Here is a 25,265-nt window from a genome sequence, read left to right on the forward strand (position 1 = left end):
AAATACTGAAAATAAAGGAAAAATTAGTTGCATCATCCATTATATATATATATATATATATATATATATATATATATATATATATATATATATATATATATATATATATATATATATATTAATATATAAATACATAGATATAGATTATTATCGAGTGTGTATGATATACATCAAAAGGGAAAAATTCGTGGATAAGACACTCAAGAAATATGGAGGCAAACCGCGGACACGTGTTTCTGTCTATTGGCCTCAACACTTTTGGAGTGTTGTGTCCACTAATTGTTTCATTTCTGATATTTATATCATACCCACTCGATAAATCTCTCTTTATATATATATATATATATATATATATATATATATATATATATATACAATATATCCTGGTATAATAGTGATTTGTGATTTATTTTGAAGTGAATTGTTTTAATTAAGTTTTTATATTAATAAATGGGTTCCGAATTCACTTGTTATATTTTTTATTATTATTATATGTTTACTAAAATTTTGACAACCTGTACTTTAGGTGATACCCTATCCTAAAGGAAACTTCCTACCTTGTCTAGCTCAGCTCAGTCGGATTTAAACAGCATGCAGCGCCCTCTCTCTCCACAGGTAGAGTTCTTGGAAAGGTCTTTGATGTTTATATTTATATAAAATTTCAAAATGCTAAATAAATATAATGTAAAATTTGAAAAAAAAAAACAGCATTGATATTAATCACCTTATCACTACCTAGAATCTGCGAAACATAACTTAATCTAAAATGAGTACAGATTACCACTCTATGATAATGTTTGTTCTATGATTTCTAACCTTTATCATAGAATGACAGTTTTCTGTTTGTGAATAAACAGTGAATGACTGGAAAGTGACAAATATTGATTTATCGACAAAAACAATTTTCACAATGTTATGATTTGTAAATTAATGTTCTGAAATGGTGAAATAATGTTTATTGAGTTTGTGATCACTGAATGATGAAAAAGTCTCTCCTGCCTCCTTATATCAGCAACATGTTTTGGAATGGTATATAGGTTTTATTTCACCTTAATATGATCTAGAAGCTGTGACTGGTCTAGTTGGAATTTCTAAAACTGGATATCCTGGTAAGTTTCAATTAGCTGCTTGTTCACACTAATTATCATTGCTGGATTTTTATTTAATTTTAAATATTTTCACCTACTATTTTCAAATTAAATTCAATTTTCAAAAACTTAGCAAAATTTCAACGTGTTTTCTCTTCCAGTGTTCTTCATCGACTCTCCTCGCTTCACCAATCAATAAACTCCTCATTTCCTTGGCAACCAATTCTCGAAAATTCTAGATCATATCAACTTGTTATAATTTGTAACTTTTTGGCACTTTATACAAACTAACCTTAGTTTATTCACCATTTGGATAAACATACTTTATCTAATATCTAATATTAACAATTTTGATTGTCTTATGACAGTTCACATTTTCAATTTTACAATATTTATTTTTGAAATCAGGAATTTGCACATTTTATGAACTCTTTCCATTAACAATAACTTAGTAGGCTTGACAACATTTTTACTACATGGTTTCTACTACATGTTGTTTTCAGTTACACTTTGATGTACTTACTACATATTAATTTAGATAATTTTGAATGAACTTGTAATGTTATTTTGTTTGCTGATATTGATCTGAATGGTTTATTAATTTGTTTTTGTGTTTCAGGCAATATATATGAATGGTGATTGATCATTTTTTAATCATGGATTGTGACATTTGAGCTTCAGTGGAAACAAACTGATTGAGGAAAGATTATTTGTTGTTAATATATGTGCGTAACCATTATACTGAAAACAAACGATAAGAAATTTCTACTTAAGGTAAGGTATCTAATCTATACTTCAAATGAACAACTTATGAGCTAATTAGGTTTTGTCAAAATTCCAATATATATTATAATATATATATATAATATAGAATATATAGAAGAACGGAAGATTCCCATTACTATGATGTTAAATGAATAAAATCTACTTGTAACTTAATTACATTGTTAATATCCTTTGAATAAAGATCTTAAAAGGTAACGTAGTGTTTTGAAAGGTCACATAAGAGCAGTTTTGATCTAGTGCTAAATTGAAACGTAACAGTATTGACCCATATTGTATTGTATTACATAAGAGACAATGTATTTCAACAACGTACGTACAATATCGATCTTAACGCATAATTTGCGGCGTGTTATTTTGCACCAGATTAGATAAGAAGCTTTCGAGAAATATGTCGTTCTCAGAACGTAGATTCATGAAATTTTCATGGGCCTCATTAACAAAACTGATATATTCAATTCCTCTAATAATTTTTTAAACTTATCAACTGTCATTTCTATTCAACAAGCTTGTAAAGAACTGACTACTTTTACTCATTCAAGAATATGATGAAAAATGTAGATAAAAAAACGAAAACAAGCAAAAATATTGTGAGGGCAACTGATACAAAATAATCATTTTTTCAAAGACGAAGCACAATGACAATCCTTAAGGCTCTCTAAGAGCGGTGCCTGTGCAAATTTAATGATTCACATTGGATTTGAATCGCTGGAGATAAAATCCATTTGGAAAAATGTTCTCAGGAAGTTTATTCTACATGAATACCGTTCTCAAAATGAAAGAGTTCTTAAACAGGGAAGTTCGAGGTGTACTGAGTTGAACCTCAAAACGATGAGTAGCCACAATCCGTCGCGTATTTCTGATATGTACTGCTCTTGGTGGAATCAAATATGCCAAGTCACTTGAACAATTTCCGTGAAAGTATATGTAGTAGAGAGACAAATTTTCAACTTTTCTTCGATGTTCCAGAATGACAAAGGTGCAAGTGATGTTCGCGTCTCCAATCAGGCGGATGGCTCTTTTCTGGATGGAATCCAGCAACTTCAGGGTATGTTTGGGATCGGAGCTCCATACATAAAAAATTGCTGAGGTGTGTACGGTTTTCTGACTCGGAACAGTTTTCCAAGCTTTTGAGAAACAGTCTTTGCAATTCTAGCGATATGATTGTGCCAAGACATATTGGTGTCCATTTTAACCCCCAACAAACTCATCGAAGCAGACAGCGGAATTGTCTGACCTGACATTATTATATCTGGTTCGGAGACATGTGTCTTTTTGGAGAAAACCGATGACTGGATTTTTGTGGCATGATGAAATATATTGAATCACAACCTCGATCACAATGTTTCCGTTTTAATGCAATAATATTTCTGAGAATTCAGTACCTATTATGGAATTGTACTATAGAATTTTTTCAAATAAATATCGAAAATTGTATGAGATGCCAAAAATGCCACTTCATTTCCGATTCTCGATAAAAATGGTTATTTTGACTTCCAACACTATTTTCCAACTTTTCAATAACTTTCAACTCTTTTTTCAGTACTTTTTGTACAGTATGACTTTCCTATGAATGAGATCTGATTCAGTCCCATGAAGAATGTTTGGAAGAACAAACTGAATTGATAAGTAATTGTTTCAAAAGTATTTTTTATTTTGTGTCATTCGAAGTAAATAAGAAAATAGTTGTTTCGAAAGGGATTTTTCTTTCAGTGATTACCTGAAAGTAACCTCTTTGCATGATCTACACATCTTTGTTGATATTTTGTTTTGAACTCATTTGCTTTCTTTTTTCCTTCGAAGGTTTTCCAAATTTTTTATATGAGGATGAGATGTGAAGTCCCAACAGGGACTTCACAACTTTGACAATTGATAATGGCCATTTTGTCGAAACAACTTCTTTCAAATTAGTTGTAATTCATTCGTTCTGTTCTGCCAAATCACCATGGACCCATTTTACGATCGATATATTCATGCTACCGAGAGTACTATTCGTAATGTGATGGATGAATTTGATTCAACTGGTTCAGTAAACGATCGACCAAAGCCCGTACGTCGACGAAACGCAAGATCTGCCGAAAATATTACTGATGTCTGTGGGAGTGTGCAGGATAATCCAAGGTAGTAGATTTCGCGTCGATCATAAGAACTTGGCCTTTCGCAGACCACAACTTGGCCAATATGGCGTCCTGACTTGGGCCTGCACCCGTTCATAATTCAACTATTCCAGGGACTGGAGGTAAACGACCATAGACGACGATGAATGGGTATATCAACAAACAAAATTGTCGAATTTGGGATGAAACCAATCCACATAATATCCAAGAGCGTCCAATACATGCTGAAAAAGTCACCATTTGGTGTGAATTTCGGGCTAGCGGCGTCATCGATCCATATTCCTTTGAGAACGACGTTGGCCAGACCATCACTGTCAACGGCAAGCACTATAGGTCACCGATTACCAACTTCTTCTGGTCTGAATTGGATGATCTGAATACCAATGACATGTGGTTTCAACGGGACGTCGCTACGTGCCACACAGCTCATGTCATATTGACGATTCTGCACGAGCTATTTGAGGGAATGGTTATCTCACGTGCAGGTGATGTGAACTGGTCACCGAATTCGTGCGCTTTGATCCCGTTAGACTTTTTCTTGTGGGGTTTTCTCACAGGTGTATGCGAATAAGCCACAAACTACAGCGGTCCTCACAGCATAACATAATCTATGCCGATGCCGTTGGTCCAATTCAGCCTGATTCATGCGACAATCATGGAGAATTGGACGTTTCGGATGCGCCTCACCCAGAGAAGCCGTGGCAGACATTTGAACAGTATTATATTCCACATATAATGGCAGCAATAGGTCTTCCAAACGAATTTGAAATTTTGATGATATCTCACACACTTTGTTTTATTCAAATTTGAAGATAGGAGGCCCTCAATAGAAGATCCTATAGAAAGCCAATACATTTCTTCCTCAATTTCACACTAATCAGGAGTATATCAATGTCATTTGGAAAAAGCGTATGATGAAAAAGTACGGGGTTTTAAACGTCCAGTACTGACAAAACTAACTTTATATGGAATAAGTACGAAAGTCAAAAACAGTCTTCTTTTACTTACTGTAAAACAAATGATAATAAATCCTTCCTATTCAGATAACTGTAAGAGACGTCACTCACTAATTTTGCATGTATGTTACTGTTTTGAAATAGGCCAATTTGCAGTTGATGCGTGAAGTCCTGAGAGAATGAGTAGATATTTTGATTTTTGAATATCGATGGGTCTACTTACTCTTTACTCTTGTGTATAATACCAGGGAAATAAAATTTGTTTCATTACTTTTCATTTACAATGCACTGGAGACTTTCTGGTGGAGAGTCTCTCAAAAATTCTTTCTACAATCCACGTGAAGCATGTCACGGACTTGATGATTGCAAAAGCGTATATAAAAGTGGAATCGCTTTGGGTTTGATTGCTCGAAAAACTTGAAAAAAAGATGGTTTTGATGAATGTATTTATCTACTAAACTCAATATTCATTGAAACCAAAAATTTTAATTTTTTCTACGATAGATTGAACCTATCCATTTCTGATTTGAAAAGAAATATTTTTTTTTCATTTCTCAATTGCATTCTTCTCATCAGTATAACTGAAAGTCGACCCGTGGGTTGGGCTACCTATCGAGCGTCCCCAGGTGGCGGATAGGGGAACGGCCAGGGGACTGGAGGTCCTGTCCGGGAAGCCAATGTGGCCTAACGGACGGGGTTGACGGACTCCTGGTCAGTGGCAGAAATAAGTAGGGTGAGGGGAACTGAAACCCCCCAGAAGCCCTGCAAAAGATGCCACCGCGTTCCAGCCTACCCAAGCTAAGATGTAAGGAATCGTGTCGACAGCTGAATGGCCGCAGGGTTATAGGCGGTTACGAACGATCCCCTTGAGGAACCGGGCGAAACCTCATTGTAACTAGCCTTCCTCTGGTAATGCGGGGCTCTGCCAGAGGTGACCAACCATTCCCTTGCTACTTGTGGGAACATACATGGACACAAACGGAAAGAATAATAAAAAACCAACCAATCTCGAGGCTGGAAAGTAATGCTCACCTCAATTTAGGGGTTAGCAGAAATGCTCACCCCAAGCTACCGCTCAGAAAGAGGCTGGACATAGCAGACCACCTCGCGACGTAACGCAATGGCCAAGGCGTAAGCGTATCAGCGGCGCCGAGGCCAAGAGAAGAAAGAGAGCGAAAGAGGCAGAAGTGGCAGCAACTATGAGTGCACCCTCCCCCTCTCCCACTCCATCCTCAACAACAAGGGCACCTCTTGCGGAGGGCGCCAAGAGCTCGGCCTTGGAAAAAGGCAAGGAACCGGCTGCCACTGCAGAAAAGCGCCCTCACGCGAGTACCTCCACGGAGGGAACCCCAAGAAGGTAGAAGAAGCTGCGCAGCGACAGAAATGTCGCTGCACCTTCCAAAACCTTCGTGGGGGCCGCCTTGAGATACCTCAAGGTAGCCATCATAGATGAGACTAACCCGTACGGTAAGGTTACCGCAGAATGAGAGAGTCTCATCAAAAAACAATTGTTGGAGGAGCTGGACGAAATCATCTTCTCCGCCTCCAGTAACAACAGCAAACTGCCACGTTTAAGTCGTGGACATACTCCGGTGAAATCATCAGAGTGGTCTGCGATGACGACGTGACGCTAGAGTGGCTGAAGGAAGCCACAATGAATATTAAGACATGGGAGGAGGCATCACTTGCGGTCGTCAGTGTGGATAAGCTCCCAAAGCTCACCAAAGCCCCACTCTGGATCCCGGAGGACGTCCACAAGACGACATCCGGTGAAAAGGAGAGGGTGCTGGGTCGGCTGAAGGCGCAGAACCCTGACCTGAAGGTAGCAAGATGGTGCACCTTCCATCATGAGGTTAGGATGAACCCACAAAGGCACCTCTTCGTCTTCGGGATCGGAGACGATGATATGGCTGTCCTAAAGAAGAAGTCGATGAGGTTAAGCTACGCGTTTACCTCATTGACTCTCAGGGCAACAAAAAAAGAAACAGAGGGTACCTCTGAAGACCCTAGGTCCTTGGAAGTTGAACCACCTAAAGTGGATATTCACCCCAAGGCCACCATGGGTCCCGAAAAGGAAGTCGAAGCATCTGAACAGATGACAGTCGATGACCTGACGGAGGAGGCACCCAAAAACAGCGAGGCCACCTCCCCCTCAGCAGGAGAGCAGATGGACCTCCAAAGGTAACTTTGTATCCAACAACTGTCTCATGGGCAAGGACGTTGGAAAAAAGTAAAAATTATACATTGCAACCTCCAACACAAAAAGGCGGCAACGGCAACACTATGTCGCCTTCCTGATGTATTGGAGGAGGCAATAGCTTTGATCCAGGAGCCCTGGATAATAAAGACCGAAATTACTGGTTTCAGTAGCTTAACTGGTCAAATTTTCAGCTTACCAAGCAACCAGCAACATAGGACGGCTGTCTACGTTCCTCAGCACCTCAGATCTCACTGCGGTCAAAGTTGAATGTCCAGTTGGGAAAGGCAAAAATATGGCGTTTATAATCGCATCGGTGTACCTTCCTTCAGATGCAGCCACCCTACCACCGACCAGAGAAATGGAGGTACTAGTGGACTACTGCCTCAACCAGAGAGTGGAGCTCATATTGGGTTGCGACTCAAACTCTCACCACGTGAGCTGGGGCAGCAAGGATATCAACGCCCGAGGTAAGTCACTATATGAATATATAATACAGAAAGATCTAACAATCTTGAACAGAGGCACGGAGCCAACATTTATTATTGCCTGTAGCCAAACATTAATAGATATCACGCTCACGAAAGCCGAAATATCAAACAAAATCCAAGACTGGCAAGTCTCGGACCATATCTCTATGTCAGATCGCCGCTGGCTGACCTATACGGTAAGCCAGGATCTCAGGACTACTGTAAAATCCCGTGACCCGAAGAGGTACACGGTACACGGTACACAGTATCTATCCACAACAAAATAGACATTGCCTATAAGGAATCATGTCCGATGAGGATGGTTCAAACGCATGGCACAACCAACACATGGTGGTGCCCTGAATTGGAACACCTCAGGAAGACAGCGAGAACGACCTTTAACAAGGCAAAACGTACAAGACTCGAAGAGGACTGGGTTATATATCAAGCCAACCTCAGAGAATTCAAAAAAGTCTGCAGACGAAAGCAAAGAGAAGTCTGGAGAGCCTATTGTGAGGCAGTCGAAGACTTTCCACTAGCTTCTAGGCTACAGAAGGCACTCTCAAATGACTACCATAAGACTATCGGCATCCTGACGAGGGAAAATGGCGACAAAGCCACCAACCTCCAGGAGTGTGCTGAGATTCTTATGGAAACTCACTTCCCAGGTTCTGTCCTTCCTGGAACGGCGAACAATAACACCCTTACAATATGAAATGGGCTATATCGGGCTTTTCCCCCTTCAAGTCACCAGGGCCTGACGGTATAAGACCAGCCCTACTTCAGTGGGGACTGGACACTCTTATGCCATACCTGGTTGGAATATTCTGAGCCTCTCTAGCTCTGAGGTATATTCCCAGTAAGTGGAGAGAAGTAAGAGTAGTATTTATACCCAAACCAGGTAGGATGGACTACACCGTACCAAAAGCATTCCGACCAATTAGTCTCACATCGTTTTTCTTAAAAACCATGGAGAGGCTATGTGAGCGGTATATGAGAGATGAAGTACTTGTTAACAACCCACTTCATCCAAATCAGCATGCATATACCCCGGGAAGATCTACTGATTCGGTCCTTAACCATGTGGTTGGCAGAATCGGGAGATCATTGGACAACAAAGAATCCACCCTGGGTATATTCATAGATATCGAGGGAGCGTTTTATAAAACAACCTTTCCAACAATTACCCAGCAACTACACTCCAGGAATGTACCCCTGGTAGCAGGAGAATGGATACTCCAGATGCTCTCTAGCAGAGCAATAAGTATTGATGTAGAAGACATCACAGTAAAAGCACTGGGCATGAGGGGATGTCCACAGGGAGGGGTCTTATCACTTCTTCTCTGGAACATAGTTCTGGATACCCTAATTAATCACCTTAACAAAAATAGATTCTACACAATTGCATACGCAGATGACATAGTTATCTTGCAGACCGGCAAATTTGTAAACACACTGTGCGATAGAGCGCAGGATGGGCTCAAATTAATAGAAACATGGTGTAAGGAACACTCACTGTCGATCAATCCCAAGAAGACTGAGATGGTCTTTTTCACCAGGAAGAGAAGTTTAACGGGCTTTAAACCTCCCGAAATCTTCAAAAGCAAACTAAACTTTTCTGAAGAGGTGAAATACCTTGGTACTATCCACGACAAGAAGCCAACATGGAACTTTCATCTACGGAGTAGAGCAAAAAGAGCATACGTGGCTTATGAGCAATGTCGGAGGACAGTAGGACGCGCATGGGGTCTTTCACCCCGTGTAGTCGCCTGGATCTACACTGCAATAATAAGACCTATGTTAACGTATGGAGCTATTGCATGGGTACCGAAAGTTCTACAAGCAACGGCCATCCAAAAATTATATCAAATACAGCGACTGGCTTGTTTGAACATCACAGGAGCCATGAGAACAACACCAACCGCGGCAATGGAATTATTCACGGGTCTGACCCCTCTGGATCTGTACGTTAAGGAGGTTGCGTTAATGGTCATGGTACGATTGCGCACGGCTGTTGTAAACATCGAGGTGGGAATGGGTCAATTGAGGCTGGGCCTATGGCGGGAAGCGCTTACTGCACACCCTCTGCTGCAGGCAACAAGTGATGCAATTGAACCCAGGTTTGTGTTTAATGAACCCTACAAAATACAAATTAAGCAGAACACAGAGTCAGATGCTACAAATGCAATACGGATTTATACAGATGGCTCAAAAACCAAAGAAGGCTCAGGATGTGGAGTGTACTCCAGATCACTATGCCTAAGGATTAAGTGGGGAATGGGAAGAAATACCAGCGTGGTCCAAACAGAACTGGCTGGTATCTCAATCGCCACAAAAGAGATAACCAAGAGAAGAATTTCTGGAAAAAACATAACAAATCTGCACTGATAGCAGAGAAGCACTATTAGCCTTGAACAGACGGCGTGTTACTTCAGAGCTAGCACTAGAGCGCCACCAAGATTTAGCCAAAGCCTCGGTAGATTTTAACATTATTCTGAGGTGGGTTAAAGGGCACGACAGGAGTAAAGGTAATCGCATTGCCGACTCTTTAGCCAAGGAAGCGGCTGGACTAAGAATTTTAGGACCCAGTGGCACCCACGGCCTGATGACTTCGACAATTGCGGAACTAGTCAAATGTTACACCCATGCTCAATCTTTAAAGAGATGGGATGAAATCAAAGGATGTAATCTTGCCAGGATCACCTTGGGCGTCCCTGGGAAGCTGGCACCGAAGAAATATCTGGCGATGACCAGGAAAAATCTACGCCTTACAGTAGGATTTCTGACTTGCCACTGTCAGCTAAGGAAACACCTACATAATATGGGGCTAGTGGACACACCTCTATGCAGGATGTGTGAACAGGAAGATGAGACTGTCAGGCATGTCCTGTGTGAGTGCCCGGAGTTATCGTCAATAAGAGAGTGTGTGTTCGGCGAGTCTTGGCCTACACCTGCCGATATAAAGGAGATGTCTCTGTCCACCTTCCTGAAACGGACAGGATGGACGATGACCTAGGAGGACTCCTCGGGAGGATGTACAATGGGTCACATGTGGCCTAGGTGCGTGGGCTTACTCTTGCCCTCCCTACTATACAGATACAGAACTGAAAGTCGATGTGAAAAACTCCCAATTCAATATTTATATCCATGATGTCACTTCAGTTTTCAGCTAAGGTTGAAACATTTTTATATATTTGATATTATTTCTTTGTATAACTTGTGAGATCATTCAATCGGAATTTTCTGATAATAAATAAACTAGTAAATGAAGCTAAATCCAATTTTCGATTTTATTATTTCTTTCAATGTAATTTTTGAATATTCTTCTCATTCTCAACTTCCCATTGATTTCTTTTTATTTGGCGAAATGTGTTTTGATAGATTCATTTTACGCCAGAGGGTCCAGTTCTGTACCAATCTGAATAGTTTCTTTGTCGTCTATTACTATTTAACATTTTCTGAAAACTTTTGTCTGTTTTTCAGATGAATAATACGGTTTTCATCGATACACCACCCCATTTCTGAAAAATATAGGTAATATTTATGGTTTATATATTTCAACTTGAATTTTCTGAGAATTACCTACTATCGCCTCAATTATATTTTTTTCGTATAATTTTCCAAACATTTTCTTTCAGTCTTAGGTGAGCATAACCAAAAGAGAAAAAATATTGATTTTCAATGAAAATGTCTCCTCAATATCGATATCTTCTGTGATGAAAATCAATAGTTGATTAGTAAATCAACAAATGTGTTTTCGAATGATAAAAATTCAAAACAAACGGGTTCATTTTCTGAAAATTACCATACAAAAAAAAATTCAATAACCGCATACAGAATGTATTTATTTTCAACAGTTTTGTAAACAATAGGAATTTTCTAGTCTTTATTGGTTGAAAATCTGTATTTTATAAATTTTAATAATAATATTCAGTGCACATTCATTTCGAAATGTAACAAAAAATAATCATTTTTGTATTGAGTGCGTAAAATGAGTGTTTTTCAATGGCACATGATAGTGTTAATTTTCGGCCGAGATAGCAGGTCGAGGCCAAAAAGTCACTCGAGTGTGACATGAAAACACGAATTTATTGCACGAAGAACATTTTTTGAACAACTGTGAATGTGAATTTACATAGTCTGAAATGTTTGAAAATGAATACTTCCAGACTATGACGTGGTTTTTTGTCTCGATAAGTTATCGCTTTTGAACGACTGTTGTCTTGAAAATATTACTCAATGTTTTCAGTAAAATCGTATTCAGAAATATTTTCTGTCTGGAAAAAATAAGTCCAAAATAACTAAATAATACTTCTCTTCTCCATACATTTTATTCTTAATGTTATTGATTCTTCCAATACAATTTCACAGCATCCAGTGGTCTTTCTGCGCCGTTACTATGGAAACGATTTGTTAGCACCCCGCGTGTTTGACTGGTTTGACTATGTTTGTAGTTGCTTCAATTCCAAGTTATTTTCTTGAAGATGGATGTTGATTATAATAGTGTTAGTGATACCCCATTAGATATATTTGAGAAAGCAAATTCAATAGTATCTAATATGTTACCAGCCAAATCCAAGTTAGTAGGTATAAGATAAAACAAATGACTAATTTTGTGAATGGGGCGACAAGAAAATGAAAAAAAGGTTCCTGAAAATGTGCTTGTATGCTATTTTGAGGAAATATCAAAAATTATGAAACCTTCGTTATGGAGTGTGCTTATAATGTTGAAAAGTACATTGAATGTTGAGAAAAAAGAAGAGAAAAAGAAGAGTTGCAGTTGGATATACATCCAAAAGACTTGTTGATATCTTCAACGTTCAATAAGTGGTCTGAAATTGATTTGAGATTTTTTTCATGGAGAATATTCAAATCGGATAATTCTTTCCATATCTGCTTACTTCTTGTAATCCTATGATTGAGATAGGCTCTTTTCTCCAGGTTCACAGTGCGATTGGTTGAATTCCTCAACAGTTTGTGATAATCCCAGTGATACTGTAACTTTGTCTTTCTAAATCTCGTAAGAGCTCTATCTCTTAGTTCAAACATGAGTTTCAGATTGTTTGTTAGCCAAAAGGCCCTTTTCTTGGAAATTTCAACAGTTTTAATAGGAGAATGTATTTCAAAAAGATCGATTGATGCCCCATTGAAAAAAGCCAATTTGTCATTAATGTTTTCAATGTGGTGAAGAGAACTAAAATCCGCTGCCTGTAGATCTGATGAAAAACGATCTACAGTGAATTTTCTTGAGTCACTATAGATGTACATGAAACTCTTATCTGCTATTTTGATTAAGCCCACCTTGCAACACACTAAAAAATGATCAAAAACTGAACTACAGTCGATCGTAGTACAGTCGAATATAGTTAATAATTCTGAACAGATCAAAAGTCTAATATTTTACAACCTGCCGAAGAGTACTGTGTGGGGTGGTCTACTACTTGTTTTAAACAATACGAATCAAAAATGTGATTCAGTTGAACATACTGACTATTGGTAGGATCTGAATAATCCACATTTAGATCCCTTGATAATATTTTCAAATTTGAGACAGATTGAAGATAAACTGTCCTCTAAGGCAGGCAAGAATATTGGAAGAGGAAGATTCGGAAGTCTGCACATAGAAGGAACAGCGTAACTTTTTTTGTCAATGGTGAATGTTACCCAGACTTGTTCAATTGTCTGATTGAAGTTCTGTATTGAAGTAGCTCTAAAAATGTTCCTGATGAAAATTGCAACACCCCCTCCCCTTCCTTCACCTTTATCTTTACGGAAAATTTGGAAACCATCAAAATAGATATCCTTATTTGTTGTATATCGAGTAAGCCATGTTTCAGAGACGGTAATGATATAAAACTTTGAAAGTACCGCCTGCTGAAATTCTACGAAACCAATCAAAATTGATCTCGTGTTTATGTGACAAATCATTATGTTCCGCATATTTCATCAATCTTACTCCCGAGCCCAGACAATATCAAAAATATTTAATAAAAATTAACAATTCGAATCAATGAAAATTTTAAGGCATGACTAACTATTATTGAAATATTGTAAAAAAATAGAAAAACAGATGATAATATATACATAAAATCAATTGGTTTTCACTCCTTTTGCAGCTCGACACGGATTACCCCTTAGTGTTTTCTTGGAAGCTGTTTTTTCCAAAGGAGAAGTGAGTTGATCTAAGATTGAATAATCTTGCTGAAGCCCATCTGAGCAGTATCTTTTATCATTCAGTATCAATTCATTGAATCTTATGGATGCTTTGATTCCATTTTGTTCCACTTTATTTATACAGGGTGATTCAAATGTACTTTGACAAACTTCAGGAGGTGATTCCTCACAATATTCAAATATGAATTGTCTAAATGAATAAATGTCCGGAAACGCTTCGTTTCCAAGATACAGAATGTGAAGTTTTATTTTCGTTTGTTTTAAATAACTTTTGAAATACTGAACTTAATTAAACGAAACTTGGTAATAGGAGGTTTTTGAGGTGTCGAATTCGAACCTGATGTTCTTATTGCTCTTAGTCGTAGGGGGCGTACTTCTAGCACATTTTTCAGTAAAAAAGTCGATTCCTTTATCATATCTACGTAAATAAGCTACCCTTGTTACTAGTCGCTGTAAGCAACCGTTTTCTGAATATTTGGATTTGAAAATTCCAAGTCGATTATTTGATAATCGATGCATGTTGAAGTTATTACGAATATTTTGCTTTTTTCACAAGAATGCTTTGGAAATGAATTTGACGTTTTACTCGTTTGAAGAGGTCATTATTGTTGGGTACGTTTCTTTATGACATCCCTAAACGAAATAGTTATTTTTGTATCAAGGGAGCATAATCAGTATTTGTTTTAATAAAATTTGCAAGAAATGTCAACATTTTATTTCAGAAAATTTTGAATATGTAGAATAAAATAAAATAAACGAAACTAAATTGTATTCAAATAAATTGTTGGAAGTGTCCACCTTCAGCGAAGATACAGGCAGCCAGTCGTCTAGTCATTGAATCTCGTACCCGCTCAAAAATTGTTGGTGTGTTTCTTATTGTTTCACAGGCGTCTACTATTCGGTTTCTTAGATCTTTCTCGTTCACTACTGGAGTCTTATGAACTAGTGACTTCAAATGTCCCCAAAAATGAAAATCTATCGGGTTTAGATCTGGGGACCTTGGTGCCCACGCCTGGTTAGGTTCTTTTACACCCCTACCGATCCATCGATTTGGATAGACTGTGTTAAGGAATTCTCTGGCTACAACGCTAAAATGCGCCGGACCATCATACATAAACCACATGCGGATACGAATTTTTAATGGTACATTCTGAAGTAGTCCCGGTAATTCAATAATATTAGCTGCCCTCTTGAAGCTACCTGTTTCTGCCAAATGACGGTGGAGACTAGCAAATGTTGGAGCTGAAGGTAGTACTTGATTAGTAAATCGCTCCTGGTAAATACATCTTGCTTCGCGCGCATTGCCATCCGTAAGGCCATAAACGAAATGCATATCGGCTAAATGAGCATTATTGTTTAAATAATCCATTTTTTCAAAATAAGTGTTTTCTACTTCTACTAACGGAAACTTCAACAAATCGTCTAACTGTCACAAAATATGTAATTACCAAAACTACTCACAAACGTCAAATTTATTTCCAAAGCATTCTTGTGAAAAATGCAAAATTTTCGTAATAACTTCAACATGCATCGATTATCAAAAAATCGACTTGAAGTTTTCAAGTCCAAATATTTAGAAAACGGTTGCTTACAGCGACTAGTGACAAGGGTAGCTTATTGACGTAGATATGATAGAGGAATCGATTTTTTTACTGAAAAATATGCTAGAAGTACGCCCAAAAAAGTTATGAATCTTTAAAAAAGAAAAAGACGTGTATGTGGCGCCTCCTACGAGTGAGAGCAATAAGAACATCAGGTTCGAATTCGACACCTCAAAAACCTCCTATTACCAAGTTTCGTTTAATTAAGTTCAGTATTTCAAAATTTATTTGAAAAAAACGAAAATAAAAATAAAACTTCAACAGCCTGTATCTTGGAAACGAAGCGTTTCCGGACATTTATTCATTTGGACAATTCATATTAGAATATTGTGAGGAATCACCTCCTGAAGTTTGTCAAAGTACTTTTGAATCACCCTGTATACTGACGCAAATATTTATTCACCAGAGTTTCTAGGTAAGAAACATGTTTTATTGACGTCTCTATGATTTCTTTCAACTCCCAACTTTCGGAGGGTTTTTCAAAAGATCCATAATTCCGTAAAGTATTTTTGATTCGTTGAAAATATCTATGATTAAGTTGTTGTCGTTCAGGATACAATTCCTGATACATTGCTAGAGATTTGGTAGCATTCCTCAAACATCTCGAATATACAAAAAGCATATCCACTTTTACGTCATTGGAAAAATTCATGAATTATATCGCTTGTTCCCATGTGAACCGCTGACCATGCTGAAGCAGAATCTCGTGATTATGGGAAACTGATGTGCAAGCAATCTTATTTATCTTCATGGGAAGAATACTTTCATAATTCAGTTATAATTTTGCTCTCACACTGTTTACACATATTCTTGTTGATAAAATTTAACTTTTCAAAAAGGACTTTGACATCCGAAAGTTATATTTCATGTTTCTCCCTTAAAACGGCTCAACGATATCATGTTTCTCGTAAAATACATCTATGACTTTTTTAATACAGTACTTTTATTAGTTAATTCTCGTTGATATCCTCATTTTCTCAACAGAAACTTTTGGGTAGCCACAAATTTTCAAAAGACATTTGGAAATTATGAATGGCTTGGTATTGATACAAAATTGGTCTCTCTTTTTCAAGACGACCCTGACGGAAATTTTGTTGGATTTCAGTGAATACAAATATTTATAATCTCAGCGAACGACATTATCGACAGGAGAACTCTGGATTTCAGTAACATTCGGAAATTCGATCTCTTAATAAAAATTGATAGTGATGATGTGGATTCTAGAAGAAACGTCGGGAAATACATATGTTGTGATATAATATCAACGATTTTTTAATTATAATGACTACGAAAATGTATAAAAAAATATACAGGTCCGTATTTAAAAAACATATATTGATGATGGATTTCAATGAACGTAACGTTGCAATGAAAAATTAATCCAAATTATAAAGCACATGAAATAAAGCCAAAATTTTTGTTGGCATTTTTTGATATTATTGAAAATGGAGGCGGTAGAGCAAAAAAAATAAAATCTGTCATTTTCAGTTTTTTGCAAATATCTCACAAATCGTTGATGATTTTATGGATCTGAAAATACCATTGTGTTGAACCCCTAAATAGGTAACTTTTGTTCCATTGAACCGTCTTTGTACGACGTACTATTTCTGAGATAGCAATAGTGGTATCAGCTAAAAAAACGGCCTGTATATCTGCCCGAGTGAATGGGCTTTCTTTACCAGTCGATGATAATCATATTAGTCGAAGTGCGGATAAATTTATCGTCGAAGGCACACTGTGTTCGTTGTTTTCACACTCAATAGTGAACTGTATATATATATATATATATATATATATATATATATATATATATATATATATATATATATATATATATATATATATATATATATATATATATATATATATATATATATATATATATATATATATATATATATATATATATATATATATATATGGATCGTAGCTGTTGAGAATTTCTACAATCTCATCAGTGTATTCACCTAGCAGGGCCGAGTTAATGTCATCAACATATTTCCTAATGAAAATTTAATCGGAAGGTAGGACTTTGATTACAATGTCAAAAATGTAATCCATTACATATGCCACTGATTTTGGACTTATCTTTGCACCCATAGATGATCCAAAAGTTTGTTTGTGATATTTATTATTGAAAGAAAATACTGTATTATTGAAGAGAAAAGTTAATAATTCGAAGAAATGTGGTTTTTGAATATTGCAGAACAAGGAGACACGATTCCAATTGCTATCAGACAAATATCCAGATATACATTACTAAAAAGTGATTCCACATCGAGACTTGCCAGAACGTAACCATCCGGTTACGGTTATAGATGAAACAACAGAGAAAAAACTAACAAATCATGTTGGAATTATTCCAAAATTTCACACCTCACCAAAAATTCATAATTCTGAGCTATCTATGAGACCAATTGTAGCCTAGATAGGCTCACCCACTGAACCCTTATCTGCTTTCTTAACTGATACTCCTACAAAAGCTAATGAACATGATAATGAAAATTACATAAAAGATTTGTTGGAAATTTCTAAGATTTTTGATAATTTGCAACTTCCGAATGGTTACTTGCTGGCAAGTCTTGAGGTATCACCTTTAAGTAATGTATATCTGGATATTTTCCTTAGAGCAATTAATAACAATTGGAATCGTGTCTCCTTGTTCTGCAATATTCGAAAACAACATTTGTTTGAATTATTACCTCTTCTCCTCAATAATACAATTATTTCTTTTGATGATAAAATGCACAAACAAACTTTTGGATCATCTATGGGTGCAAAGATAAGCCCAGTTTTTGCAGCATATGTAATGGATTACATCAGGGGTTCCCTAAGTGCGCGCCGCGGCGCCCTGGTGCGCCGTAGAAAGTAAAGAAGGGCGCCGTAAGTCGATCCTCTAATTATTGGACACCACAAAATTAGCGGATACCCTTTTTGAGTGTTCGCATCGGAAACGTCGTAGAACATATCTTCGTAGAAATCTTTTTTCGCCGTCGCGTCGCGTCGTTCACTCGCCAAAAAGTACCTACGCGCTTCAACTGATACTAAATGATAGTGATAAAGCATCTACTAGTGGCGACCGGGAAGCAAAGAAGCGGAAATATCGTAAATACGATGATAGCTATTTGATCTTTGATTTTACTTCAATAGAAGTAAAACCGCTGTGTGTGCTTTGTATGAAAATACTGTCATCCGAAAGTGTGCTTCCAAGTAAGTTAAAGCAACATCTTAAGACAATTCATCCAACATGACTGATAAATCGCGTGATTTTTTTCACCGGAAATTACAAAATTTAAATAAAACGAAAAACGTATTCACTCAGCAGGCCTCAGTACCTAAAAACGCACTGTTCAAAGTGGCATACAGGGTGGCAAAATGCAAAAAGCCTCATACTATTGCAGAAGAACTTATTCTACCGGCTGCTCTCGACATGGTGAATATTATGGTGGGAGAGTCAGCTGAAAAATTAATATCCAAGATACCCTTATCAAACAATACTATCAGTCGAAGAATCCATGACATTGCTGAGGATCTCAATTACCAATTAATAGAAAAAATTAAAAGTAAGGATTTTGATTTGCAACTTGACGAGGCTACTGACAGTAACGATGATGCACATCTTATTTGCTACGTTCGCTTCCTGGCTGTAATTAGTGCGGTGAACTACATAAAAACTAGGCCTGTAAAGGCCAGACTTTTTTAAAAACTATGCACAGATATGGGAGCTGAACATACAGCCCTGATGTATTACTGTAATTCACGATGGCTTTCACGTGGAAATGTTTTATTTATTACGCGATGAAATTTGCACTGTTTTACAACAAGAACGTCAAGAAAATGCCAAATATTTTACTGAACTTGATTTTATGCTAAAACTAGCATATTTATGCGATGTATTTGAGAAATTAAACAATTTGAATTTGTCTTTGCAAGGTAACAACACGTACATTTTGAAACTTTCAGAGAGGATTGCGGCGTTTAGAAAGAAACTGCAGTTGTGGATAAAAAAGTTAAATGAAGGTGGCGGTCAAGATTACTTCCCGCAATTGTATAAATATGCGGCATCAAATGAACTGGTTGCCTCACAAGGCCTGATCGCCCTTTCCACGGAATACCTAGCGAAGCTCCCCGAATGGTTTTCAAAGTACTTTGCAGATGATGATGTTGAAAAATTTGCGTGGATCCAAGATCCTTTCCATGCACAAAGTCCACAAGGATTTACATCTTGCGACAGTAGCCTTAAAACTAGATTCGCGAGTGTCGATTTGGTCGAGTTTTGGTTATCGATTCAAAATGAATATCCAAATTTAACTTCCAAAGCATTAAAAATTTTCATTCCGTTTGCAACATCATATCTATGTGAAGCTGGGTTTTCAGCTGTAGCTGAGATAAAGAAGAAATATCGCTCAAGGATCAATGTGGAGCATGAAATGAGAGTAGCAGTGTCAAGTCTTATTCCCCGCTTTGAAAAACTGGGCGAAGAGCACCAAGCTCATCCTTCACATTGAATTGACTGAGTAATAAATATCATATTTAATTTTTGTTTTTTCTTAAGTCGTTTTATCTTCTTCGTCGTTTCTTCAATTGTTGTTTTCAGTTTAAATTTTTTTATAATAAAAAAGTCAATTTCATAGTAGTGTTTTAATTTCGTTTCGATCAACCTAACCTAACTACTATTATTGTAGGTACCTATTTCTTTCGACTGTATTCTTCAAATAATTAGGTAGGACAGGGCGCCGTGAAAAAATATTAAACATGTAACTGCGCCGCAGGCTACAGAAGATTGGAAACCCCTGGATTACATTTTAGACATTGTAATCAAAGTCCTACCTTTCAATTCAATTTTCATTAAGGAATATGTTGATGACATTATCTTGACTCTGCCAGGTGAATACACTGATGAGATCGTAGAAATTTTCAAAAGCTACGATCCATATATCTGTTTAAAAATCTGTTTGAAATCTGTTTTTCCGTTAACCAGCTGTCGCACCCCTACGAACGACAACCCTCAGAAATCGAAACTTGTGCGAGCTGAGGATTAACGACGTCTTACCTTTTAACGTGTGATTCCTAATACGGGTTGGACGATAGCAAGTGAACCACCGACCAACATGGCAGTCAATTCGAGTGAGTGAACAAAGCACCCACGCTTAACCGCTTGGCTGCCGACTGACCAATATATACAGTTCACTGTTGAGTGTGAAAATAACGAACACAGTATGCCCTTCTTAGACAGTGAATTCATCCGCACTTCGACGAATATGATTATCATCGTCTGGTATAGAGAGCCCATTCACTCGTGCAGATATATGAACCACCTGTCGTACCACAGGCAGTCAATTAAAGTGAACGCAGGTGAACAAATGAAACAACGTATACAGAAGATTTCTCACAATGATTTCCGTGACAGAAACTTGAGAGTTTTATAAGACATTTCTACAAAATTCTTATCCTCCAACATCATTAAAAGAGATCTTATTCAGAATTTTTGAACTTTTTGAAAGTATCAAAGTTGCAAAAAAAACTGTTTTAACTATTGTATCTATCTTTACCAAAAGGAAAGATAAAACTCCAATACTTCAACGTTCAGACCTTATTTATTGTATATCATGCTCCAATTACAATGGAGAATATATTGGACAAACAACAAGATTATTAAAATACAGAATAACATCTAATGAAAGTGATTCTGGATTAAGACTAGAAAGTAATCACGTAAATACTGAGTGTCATTGTATGGACTTCAGTTCTACAAAGATACTAGCTATTGAACACAACTATTACGAAATACTTTTTTGAGAGATGACCTCCATCTCACAATCACCTTCACGCTTTAATGAAAAAACTGATATCAACAATTGGATCAAGGAAATGTCCATAACGTTTCCAATAATTTGTAAGATTTCTAACATATATTTGAATATTAGCTTTAATTTTATTCAATTCCAAGTATTTCATATTGTGAAATTCATAAATTCATTTTCTAATATATCTTTAATTTTATTCAAATAAAAGTTAGAACATCTGTCAATTTCTTTTTCATTGGGTGTTTTATGATACATCTCAACTTAGTGTTCTATGAAACTGGTTTTTGAGTTGCCTCAACTGATAAGATTGGCTCCACTATTAAAATTTGACCTTGATGTAAAAAACAAGCGTACATCAATATTCGAATATTCTCGTTATTCTGTTACTACGTCCTATTGAATTTCAACATTAATAACTTATTTTGAGAATTGACTCAAAGTTTCGAGTGTAATTAATAGTAATATCATTCTGATCCATTACAAAGATTGTATTGTAAACTTCACCATAATGTTTTATTGTACATATATTCGATGATTTTTCCACCATTTGCATACAACCTCGTGGACAGTGTGAGTTGTTTCATCAAAACTTAAGCAATATATTAATACATATATTCTTACTCTTGTAATTTCCCTGATGATGCCAATAAGAAGTGTCGAAATATTGGAATTGATTCCTAAGAGTATTCTTCTACATGTTGCGTACCCCAATAGTTCAGTCATTTTGTTTCTAACTAGTCAGCAAAGACTACCCATCTACTCTATTTTCCAGCAGTCAAGCTGCTGGAAAATAATTCCATGAAAATAAAAAGATAAATAGATAAGTACTATTCTGATAATTCCCATAATGATTTCAATTTAAGAGCCACTGGTAGACAGCTGTTTCAGCATATTGGAAATCATCAGTACCGGGCAGACGGTCCTCGATTGATGACAAAATGTGAATAATTGCCTAAACGCCAGCGATACATGAGTGAAACCACCTATTGGTGTCATATCCAAGTCAAGTTGATAAGTTTTTATGTCAGTGTTCGTTGTTGGACCAATCAATCGCTTGCGTTTACGCAGTTATTCTTATTGAGTACTTTTCTTGGTTATTCACATTTTGTTTTAAATCGAGAACCACCTGCCTGGTACTGATGATGCCCAATAGGCTGAAACAGCTGTCTACCGGTGGCTCTCAAATTGAAATCAATATGGGAATGATCAGAATAGTACTTATCTATTTATCTTTTGATTTTCATGGAATTATTTTCCAGCAGCTTGACTGCATTAACCTTTCCTGATTACATATCATTTCTAGAAATTCCGATCAGTCCCATTACCACCTTTCTGCGATGTGTAGCCCTCAACAAGTTTCATATGGAAGAGCATGAACATTTCGCCTCAATTGAATGCCATCAATTCAATCGATAGAAACCCCAAACTCAAAGGAAAATATTCACGTTGATCGATTGCCAAATCAAGCTTCCATATCGACCATCGAATGAGAAATTTTTATCTGTCTTCATCTGCAGCTTTCACTGAAAGGCAAAGCCCAATAACAAAGCATTCGTGATACAACACGGGACACCGTTGCTGCAATCTGCTGTAGACTGACTCAAATAATCCAATGTTCTGAATGAACAAGCCTTAGTGAAAACAGGCAATGACATTTACCGTCATGAAAATGTCATCTGCCATGTTTGAATTTTATGTCACATGAACAATTTTTTAATGAAAAATATGATAGAATTGACCGATACTTGATGAAAATCCATTACAGTGTATTCACAAAACACAGTTTAACGTGAGATTTCCAGTCGAGTGTTCATAAAACCACCTCCAGCGTTTCACTATACAATAACTTACGTAACAAGTGTTTCACAATACGTTAGTTCCGCAACAAGTGTTTCACTATGTAATAGCTTCCGCAGCGAGTGTTTCACTATAAGATAGCTTCCGCAACAAGTGCTTTACTATACTATAGCTTCCGCAACAACTGTTTCACTACACAAAAGCTTCTACAACAAGTGTTTCACTATACAATAGCATAGTGAAATACGTGTCTTGGTTTTGTGAACTTTCAAGTGAAAATCTCACATTGAGGTGTGTTTTTTGAATTTTTTCCTACTTGAGATAAAGCTGAACACAAATAATTGAGCTGAAAAAATGAAAATTCAACTGAACTAAGTGATATTATGTAAAGGTTTGAGTTCTAAAAATCGAAAAAATACCTATAAATACAATTTTTATAGCAAACAGGGCTGCTTGTGAGGTACTCAAGGGAGAATTGTCAACGGCTCCTCGAACTTTGGGAAAGCAAGAAAACCATGAATAACAACTGAATAAAATTAATGCTATGAAAATGTTTTTCCGATATCGATTAGTATATTTTTTTTAAACTGAGACAAATATCAAAAAAACTACAGAAATCGCCAATGGATTACTGAAAGCAGGAAAAAAATACCCGTAAGCGAGGAAGAACTTCATCAGCTGTACCAGTCCCCACAAACAACAATCAAAAGCCAAAGTAGCCCTTTTAGTGAGCGATATCCGTTTCGATAAACTTGGGCATTTTTCCCGTTCATATCGATCCGAAGCAGAGATGCAGGAATGAGCCTTTTTCCTGAGAATAGTACAGCGAACGTGTCACGAGAGGCAGCACTAGTAGTAGGGACAAACATATAATATTCACATGTAAAACAGTGTTATTTACGTAATATCAATTTATTATTTAAAAATATAAATCTGATATAAAAAATTATTTTGTGCTAGTATAATGCCAACAAAGCAATGCTGTTTTGAGAATTGTACATCGGATAATCGATATCCAGAAGAAAACGTGTTTTTCATACCATTTATAAAACTTCATATTATTGAGGTTAGATATACGAAATGGATACATGCTTTGATGAGAGTGGATACAACAGTGCAAAAAATAAATATATATTCATATATATGGTCTAAACATGAAATGAATAGTAAATTTTTCATAGTTAATTATCATTGATTAGAATGAGATATAACCTCAATAGTTTATTAAATTATATTCATTCATTATATTTAAGTAAATTTATTTCATTACCATTTATATTCGATTCATATTTCACTTGGAAGTAAATCTGAAATTCGTAATTTTTTTAAATTTCTGTCTGTATACTAACCTGTCTATTAATTCACATTTTTTTCGAGTTACTTTTAAATTACTGCATGCAAGCCAACGTTTCAATGTTACAACATTGTTATCCTTTACAATTGCAAATTTTAGTTTTTCTCCAGGAACATTTACTTCTGTTAAAACATTATTTTTCAATTGTACTTTACCGTATGTTTATATGAGGATTAGGCAGTGTTTGTCCCTACCGAACTACTAGCGCTGCTAGTGAGTGATTTTTCGTACTTCAGGAAACAGGTTCATTGTATAAAACAGTACTCGCGGATTTTTTGTGATAAATTTCAAATGGCCTTATGCATTACCAAGGACAAAAATTGTTTGAGAGCATTTCACTCTACAGTATAAGATGATACATACAACGATCCCAATCATGTCATATGGCAACATACCATTTTGGTATTGAAAAATGCATGTATCTCATTTTGTTTGCTTCATCTACCTTTAGAACTTTACCAATGACAGAATTATCGAATAGTATCTTCTTTTTTTTTCAATCGATCCAATATTTGGGACCGGAAAGGGTCAATAATACAATAGTCATTGATCATTACTTGTACCAAAGTTTACCGAATACTATAAGTTGGTTCACTCCAAGGAATTCGTTTGTCGGTACGGCTCAGGATTGCATTTTTTGCGATTTCCATAAATCATATCGCCGACAGACGATGTCTGGAAGCCGCCGGCCGCATGACAGTTATACGAGGGCAGTTCCTATTCGCGATATCTACAGGGGACGTTCCGAAGTTGAAACTTCGCTTGCTCGGTTGTATCAGACAGATAAACAAAGATACGAAAGTAGTTGTTTGTCCATCAACTTCTAGAAACATGATAGATAAACTCATGAATAAATGATCTAAGAAACAGATCAGACTGATTTACTGATGAAATGATAAACATACATTCAGAAAAACATGT

At 36.5% G+C, this 25,265-nt stretch overlaps 1 long non-coding RNA gene across 1 annotated transcript; it reads left to right on the top strand.

The window, feature by feature from the left end:
• The first annotated feature begins 724 nt into the window (after window positions 1-724).
• Window positions 725-10,373, top strand: LOC141487222 (uncharacterized). Its single transcript, XR_012468271.1, has 3 exons — window positions 725-1,109; window positions 1,708-1,862; window positions 7,336-10,373. It is a non-coding gene; the product is annotated as an uncharacterized lncRNA (long non-coding RNA).
• The last annotated feature ends 14,892 nt before the right edge of the window (window positions 10,374-25,265 follow it).

This window comes from Leptinotarsa decemlineata, unplaced genomic scaffold (genome assembly GCF_025532065.1).
Source record: "Leptinotarsa decemlineata unplaced genomic scaffold, Ldec_3_MD MMD2_tig00078422_RagTag_RagTag, whole genome shotgun sequence".
NCBI classification, from domain to species: domain Eukaryota; kingdom Metazoa; phylum Arthropoda; class Insecta; order Coleoptera; family Chrysomelidae; genus Leptinotarsa; species Leptinotarsa decemlineata.